We start from the raw sequence: 7,684 nt of genomic DNA, 5'->3' as shown, positions 1-7,684 counted from the left end.
AGGTGAGGTAGGAGGGAGCGAGGTGATGGAGAGCCTTGAACCCGAGAGTAAGGAGTTTTTGCTTGATTCATAGGTTGACAGGCAGTGACATGGGTCTCGTTTTCCCCTCCTCTTATACTATTCTTGTTGACTGTGATATCGAGCTTCTTCCAGGTATGCCCGACTGTATTATTAACCAAATAATTTGCTCCGTTTTGTCAATTTGGGATGACAGTGAATTTTACTTTCTTCTCCAGTTTTCCTTTCTTCTCTAATCACTAAGCTGGCGATCCCTCCACCTTGGCAGGATGCAATAAGCAGAAGGCAGGGGATCATGTTTGTACAGAGAGTTAGTTTAGGAAGTAGATTAGGAGTTGAGTTAATGTTAAAATGAGTTAGTCTCAAGATGTAGGTCCAGGGGGTCATGCTATTTTACCAAAAGATAGTCTAAGGAAGTGTGTCAGGGGTCACACTCATGACAGGGATCTCTTGCTTGGCCCATTTTCCTTCAACAGTTATAAAAAATGCATCTTCACTGCAGCAGGTAATCTGGCCCCTTTTAGAAGATGTTTGCTGAAGTTAGGGCTTGCTCAGCAAACCTATTGGACTGTTAGAGAACTTTTGCTGGCCTGAATCAATGAAAATACACCTAGCTCAATCATACGATTTATATGAATTAGAATGACATTTAAAACTGGATGAAAGAATTTGATATAGTCTATGGGTAAGATTATTTATGATCTATGGATAACATCATTTCCTTTCCCCTATCCTCAGGCACACAGCATTAAGAAGAAGGACATTGAGATGTCAAAAAAGGACCATTCCCTGTTATTTTTAAGAGAAAATGAGACAAGAGAAAGGTCAGGCTGGAAAGGGTAAACAAGTTTCATTTTTTTGCTCTTTCATTCCTGGATTATTAGAAAATGGTGGACATGGAGCCTGCCATATGATTAAGCAGTTTTCTCCTGATTACTTTCTTCAGGGCATCTGTTACATCCTTGTTCCTCAGACTGAGGTCTAGGGGTTCAACATGGGACTCACAAAGGAATAAAAGACAGCAGTGATTTTTGACTCCTCTAGAGACTGCTTCGAAGGCCACCTCAGATACATGCTGGAAACTGTCCCATAAAATACGATGATAGCTATCATGTGGAGCCACAGGTGGAGAAGGCTCAGTGCCTTTCCTTCAGCAGAATGGACCCGCAAAATGGCACCAAAAATAAAAATGTACGAAAAGAGAATTATTAGGATGGAGCTAGATAAAGTGAAGCCAGCAACAACAAACATTGCCATTTCTTTGATATAGGTAGCAGAGCAAGGCAGCACGATGTGGGGTGGATCAGCACAGTAGAAATGATTGGTTGTCTTGGAGCTACAGAAAGATAAGTGGAACATCAGTACTGTCTGGGAAAGGCCATTCAGGAGGCCAAAGGTGTAGGGAACAGCAACCCGGCAAAGGCAGGCATTCGTGGACATCTTGCTTCCATATTGTAGAAGGTAACAGATAGCCACAAAACGATCAATAGCCATTGCAGCAAGGTTATAAAACTCGGTAATCACAAGGCCAATGAACAAAAGGCATTGCATAAAGCATCCAGCAGAAGAAATTGTCTTCTTCTCTGATAGAAATGCACTAGCATCTGAGAGGAGAAATTGGTAGAATAGCATAGACCCACGAAGGAGAAGTGGCTGAGGAAAAAGTACATGGGAGTGTGTAGTAGGGAGTCAGCCTTGATTAGAAGGATCAGCCCCAGGTTCCCCACTAGAGCGACAAGGTAGATCACCAGGGAGACCATGAAGAGGATGACCTGCAGCTCAGCTGTGATGCCAGTCCCAGGAGAACAAATTCCAATCCAGTAGTATAATTTTTAGGAAGCATTTCCTTATCATCTGCATTGCTCACTGAGATAGAGATTACAACAGAAGATGAGAAGCATCTTTGCTCAGGTTTAAATTGCTTTCTTCCACTTGTCTTGCTAATATGCACATGTAGTATGGGCTATCTCTCTCTAGTTCACACATGCGGGCATGAATATTCACATCACCTCCTAGTAATTTTAATCCTTTCACTTGTACAGTGATTCAATAAGAAAATTATATTTCCTCATATCATTCTGAAGTCATGACCTGAAAGCCTATACTCAAAACTTGATAGAATTCAAGATAAAACTTGACAACTGACTCAGGACCTTACTTATTAAATAACATTTAGATACAGCTTGGAAGATAAATGAGCATCACAGGGATTTCATTTGATGCCCATAAGATCACAAGGGTCGAATGTCATATTAGAAAGCCAGAATTTAGAGATAATTTGAACTCAATCCATTTGAATATGCAGACTTCCTACCTTACATATTAATCAATGGGTTTGATCATTTATTATTAAATAATTCTTTCCTCCCTGCAAAGATGATCAGAATGGATCAAATTATTAAAAAAAAGCTTACTAGAGAGTTCTACCTATTTATTCAAGGTACACGTGGAGTTGAGTTATTTTGCATATCTTTCTAAAGCCAATGAACCTAACTATTTTAACTAATTTTCAGGATGAAAACATACAGAAATACCTTGTCTTATGCTGTCGAGTCGTTTCCAACCCATAGCGACACCACGGACATGTATCTCCCAGAACACCCCACCTCCATTTTCAATCGTTCTGGTAGTGGATCTATAGAATTTTCTTGGTAAAAATACAGAAGTGGTTTAGCATTGCTGCCTTCCATGCAGTAAACTCGAGTCTCTGCCCTTGACTCTCTCCCATGCTGCTGCTGCCCACCAAGGATGAGTTTTGACTTGTAGCAGATTTCCTTTCACTCGCTAGCCACTGCCCAAGCTAGGAATAGAATGGGTAGGCCTCTGCTTGAATCTCCCTCCCGTAACTGAGACTGGTAGAGTACTGGAAACCTTCCAGGTTTGACCCTGAGTGGGTTTGAAATACCTAAGGTGTACTTATTTTCAAACCAAATAAACCAAAATGGCCGTACAAGGTACTCTGAATGACAGTACTGACTGTGACTTAAAGAAGTCCTCTAACCATGTTGAGCTGTTTCCAGATGGTCCAGTTGCTAAACCTTCCACATCAAATGGATAGTCTTAAACCCTCCCAGATAATTCATAAAGTCCTCCAAAGGACTGTTTCAGGGCTTCTACAAATGGAGGCAATGAGATTAAAAACAGAATTTCTCTCTGTCCTCATGTTTCCAGTTGCCTAATGATTCAGCAACCTAGATTTAATAGCAACATCCCTTGTACATTTGTGCATCTGTTTGACGGGAAATAGCAGACCTGTCCTAGAGTGGCTAGGGATTACCTCACAGCAGAAAGCTTTATTCCAGCCTCTCTCTTCCTGGTGATAAAAGGCCTAACATCTAAAGGATGATGATAACAATGAAAACCTCACAACCAGGCTTTAGGAATCTCAACATTAACAATTTAGAAAGAGGCAATACATGGATTTAGTAGAAAAAGAAGATTTAAGCAGCAAATATAGTGAATTACCTACATCTGGCAGTAGAGCGGTATTATTAATAACACTGCAGTGCCAGGAAGTCAAGCAATTTACATCTATTTCTTCCTCGAGAATGTTAGAAGCAATTATAATGCTACTCTTCTGGAAGCATCTTTGAGATGTAATGTCCCTGGGAAAAATAATTGTCAGATTCCTGCCCTATACTCCCTTACTTGCAGTAAGTTAGCACCAGAGGCTGTTCATTACCCTTTAAAGGTTACAATTCATTCATTCATTCAATCGTATTTATTGAGCGCTTACTGTGTGCATAGTACTAAGCGCTTGGGAAGTACAAGTTGGCAACATATGGAGAAGTTCCCTACCCAACAACGGGCTCACAGGTTAGAAGGGGAAGACAGACAACAAACCAAACATGTGGACAGGTGTCAAGTCATCAGAATAAATAGAAATAGAATAGAATAGAATAGAAACAGTTCTTTTTTTCTTGGTATTGACATTGATTAGACTCAAGCTTCTGATCCCACTTCTCACCAGATTACAATTATTCTGTGGGGTCCATTTACCCATGGAATATGAAGCAGGACCCTTGGCAACTATAAATCAAACCCTTTTCTAGACTGTAAGCTCTTATGGTCAGGGAACATTCTGGCTAATTGTGTTGTATTGCCTGCTGTATGACCTTGGGCAAGTCACTTCCCTTCTCTGTTTCTCAGTTACCTCATCTGTAAAATGAGGATTGAGACTTGAGACCGAGACTGGGTCCAACCGGATTTGTGGTAGAAGCAGCCAAGTGCTTAGTACAGTGCTCTGCACATTGTAAGTGTTCAATAAATACCATTGATTGATTGACTGATGTTCTCTACGGAATGCATTTACTCCTCCACACATGCATGATAATAATAATAATGATAACTTTGGTCTTTGTTAAGAATTTACTATATGCCAAACACTGTTCTCAGCACTGCGATAGACACAAGGAAATCAGATGGGACAAGCCTCTGTCCCTCATGGGGCTCACAGTCTTAATCCCCATTTTCCAGTTGTGGTAACGTAGGCACAGAGAAGTGAAGTGACTTGCCCAAGGTCACACAGCAGGCATGAGGTGGAGCAGGGATTAGAACGGATGAACCCTGACTTCCAGGCTCGTGCTGTTTCTACTAGGCCATGCTGCCTCTATCACAAATTGGGTTGGACTTCATTTGGGGCTCACAGTCTCAATCCCCATTTTACAGATGAGGGAACTGAGGCAGGGAGAAGTGAAGTGACTTTGCCAAGGTCACACAGCAGACAAGTGTCAAAGTTGGAATTAGAACCCATGACCTTCTGATTCCCAGGCCCTTGGTCTATCACTATGCCATGCTACTTCTCAACAGTGTTAACTACTCATGGATGTATTTTGCTAGGTGGGAAGAATGGAGGTGATTATGCAAATGTGGATGGAACTTAAGCCAATGAAATTGAGTTTTTCTACATTTGGAAGATGGTATAACCGAGCTTTGGCTTCTTATCCTCTCGACCAAAGTAAGACACAGTAGCACCTGAATTTTGGCTGAAAATGAATAGACTAGAGAGTGGTCCCAGAGTATTCATGGTGCTGGACAACCAGTATTCCCCGAGTCCCAGAACCACCCGTTCTCTTCATGGCTCTATATCTGCCCTAGTCCATCAGGAATCAATAGAGGTCTAATCCAGGATCCAAACTGGGTTTCTCCATAGCGCTAGTCACAGAGAGGCAGTCTGGGAGCTAGGTTGGACGACCAAACCTGCTATCTATCCCAATTATTTCTCTTATTTGCTGTGGATCTGGGGAGGCTGTGGGCTATCCCAGGAGTCCTGGTTCCAAGGGAGGTTCCCTGTAGATAGGACAGTTTCAGAGCAAGTGCACAAGTGTGCTGTGATGTCAAGGCAACGTTTTGGACAGTGATCCTCCTATTTGACATATTCCTCAAAAATTGATCACTTTCAAGTCAGCCTATTTAGATGACTATGCACTTTCCCAAATGTAATAAAACTCGACTTCAACACAGCTAAAAAAGTGGGGGAGGGAATTGTACTTTCCAAGCGTTTAGCACAGTGCTCTGCACACAATGAGCGCTCAATAAATGAGATTTAATGAATGAATGAGGGAATCAGATAGTGTGAGAACTTCCTCACCTCCACCCATCTCTCATGGGACCTTCCTCTCACCTCCACCCATCTCTCACCACAGCTGCAACTAGCCATTCCACCCGGTATTGGTCAGGGAAACCAAATCAAAAAGGTCAAATAAAGCCCGGCATTTTTTGTGCAGGTCATAGCTCAGCAAGTCATTGACATATTGGGTACCCCCTTAAAAGCACCCAGATGTTCATGGTGTCTCTAATGGGTTGCCCAATAAAGGTGTCCCTATGTGGGTGGGTTGGCATTGCCCCACTACCTATTATTTTACCAAATATCAGGTTCAAATAACCACAAAGTATTGATTGGGCCTGTGTCTAGAATCAATTATTCCTGGTGTTGCTTGTAATCAGAGCAAAGCATAGGAAGATGCTTAATAAAAATGTAATTCCTAAGGTCTGATGGCAGTGCCACATCATTTTAAAAGTAAAAGACTAATACAAATCTAAAATAGGAACATATTACAGATCAAGTTTTAATTTACTTTTTGACTTAGCTTATAAAACTGCAAAATGTGAATTTCCCAGTAAGTCCTTTTTTGTTTGCATGGTTTATTTATTCCTAGAAATTCATTCCTAAACCAGAAAAGCCCTCTCTCTAACAATCAATCAATCATCTATCCTCATCATCAATGGTATTTATTGAGTGCTTAGTTTGTGCAGACCACCGTTCTAAATGCCTGGGAAAGTACAACATAGTTGACAGCCATGTTCCCTGCCCACAATGAGCTTACAATCTAGAGTGGGAGGCAGACATTAATATAAATATTTAGTTTTCAGTGGTATTCACTAACTGCTAACTGTGTGCAGAGCACTATACTAAGAGCTTGGAAGAGTACAATACAACAGAGTTGGTGCACATTTCCCTGCAGAGCCACTCCTATTGAGTTTCAGAAAATTATTTCCCCTTTAGACGGAGTGCCATTTATAAGAGATGGATTAGGTCTCCAAAAGCAGTCCTTTCCCTTCCTTCTTCCCTAGCTAGTGTCTTGCAATCTTCCTGATGCTTTGAAATGGCCCAGGCAGACCTCAAGTGAGGAAGTAGTGGCTACCGCCAAGATTCTCCCTGCAGGACTTTCTATAAACAACTGACATCCTTAGGATGCGTTTCCTTTGGAATAATTAAGTGGTAACCCAGGAAGATAAAGGGACTTGCCATGGTTTGACCAGAAAGTTTGTGACTGAACATGGCTAACCATGAACAACCCCTTTATTTTCTTCCACTGCAATATGAAGAATCGTTTTTGGATGGGCCTATCATGATCTTGACTGTGCCTGCTGCATAGTCTTTCCAGCCCCTCAACTACTCATAGGTGAATTTCACTGTCAGTGGCCTCTTCTTTGAATGAGAAGGGCAGCTATACACTTAATTCACCAAGACTCGCTGCATCACCTCTGCATGCTATGAAAATCACCACAGAAAGAGCTTTACCAACTAGATTGTTAACTCCTTGAGACAGAGGTTACATTTACCAACTCTATCTTATGGTTCTCTTCCAAGTTTTGAGCTCAGTGTTCTTCACACAGTAAACACTCACTAAATACCAGGCCTTCCCAGACTGAGCCCCTTCCTTCCTCTCCCATTCCTCCCCCTCTCCATCCCTCCCGCCTTACCTCCTTCCGTTCCTCACAGCAGCTGTATATATGTATATATGTTTGTACATATTTATTACCCTATTTATTTATTTATTTTACTTGTACATATTTATTCTATTTATTTTATTTTGTTAATATGTTTTGTTTTGTTCTCTGTCTCCCTCTTCTAGACTGTGAGCCCACTGTTGGGTAGGGACCGTCTCTATATTTTGCCAACTTGTACTTCCCAAGTGCTTAGTATAGTGCTCTGCACACAGTAAGTGCTCAATAAATGCCATTGAATGAATGAAATGAATGAAATACAAGTCATCAACTGACAATCCTAACGTTCTGGTGTCTTCTTTTTGTTGGTGACTTTTTTCAGAGCGCCTTTCACTTCCTGGTGTCTCAGGCTGTAGAGCAGGGGTTGAACATGGGTGTGATTACTGTGTAGACTAACGGACTGACCTTTCCAACATCCTGAGAGGCACCAGAGTGA

General features: G+C 41.5%; 1 pseudogene; it reads right to left on the bottom strand.

The window, feature by feature from the left end:
* Positions 1–898: 898 nt before the first annotated feature.
* On the bottom strand, positions 899–1,861 carry LOC119924338 (annotated as a pseudogene).
* Between the last annotated feature and the right edge of the window lie 5,823 nt (positions 1,862–7,684).

Source organism: Tachyglossus aculeatus, unplaced genomic scaffold, assembly GCF_015852505.1.
Source record: "Tachyglossus aculeatus isolate mTacAcu1 unplaced genomic scaffold, mTacAcu1.pri scaffold_97_arrow_ctg1, whole genome shotgun sequence".
In the NCBI taxonomy this organism is placed as follows: domain Eukaryota; kingdom Metazoa; phylum Chordata; class Mammalia; order Monotremata; family Tachyglossidae; genus Tachyglossus; species Tachyglossus aculeatus.
The sequence above is the reverse complement of the archived record's forward strand: the minus strand, read 5'-3'. Positions and strand labels throughout refer to the sequence as shown.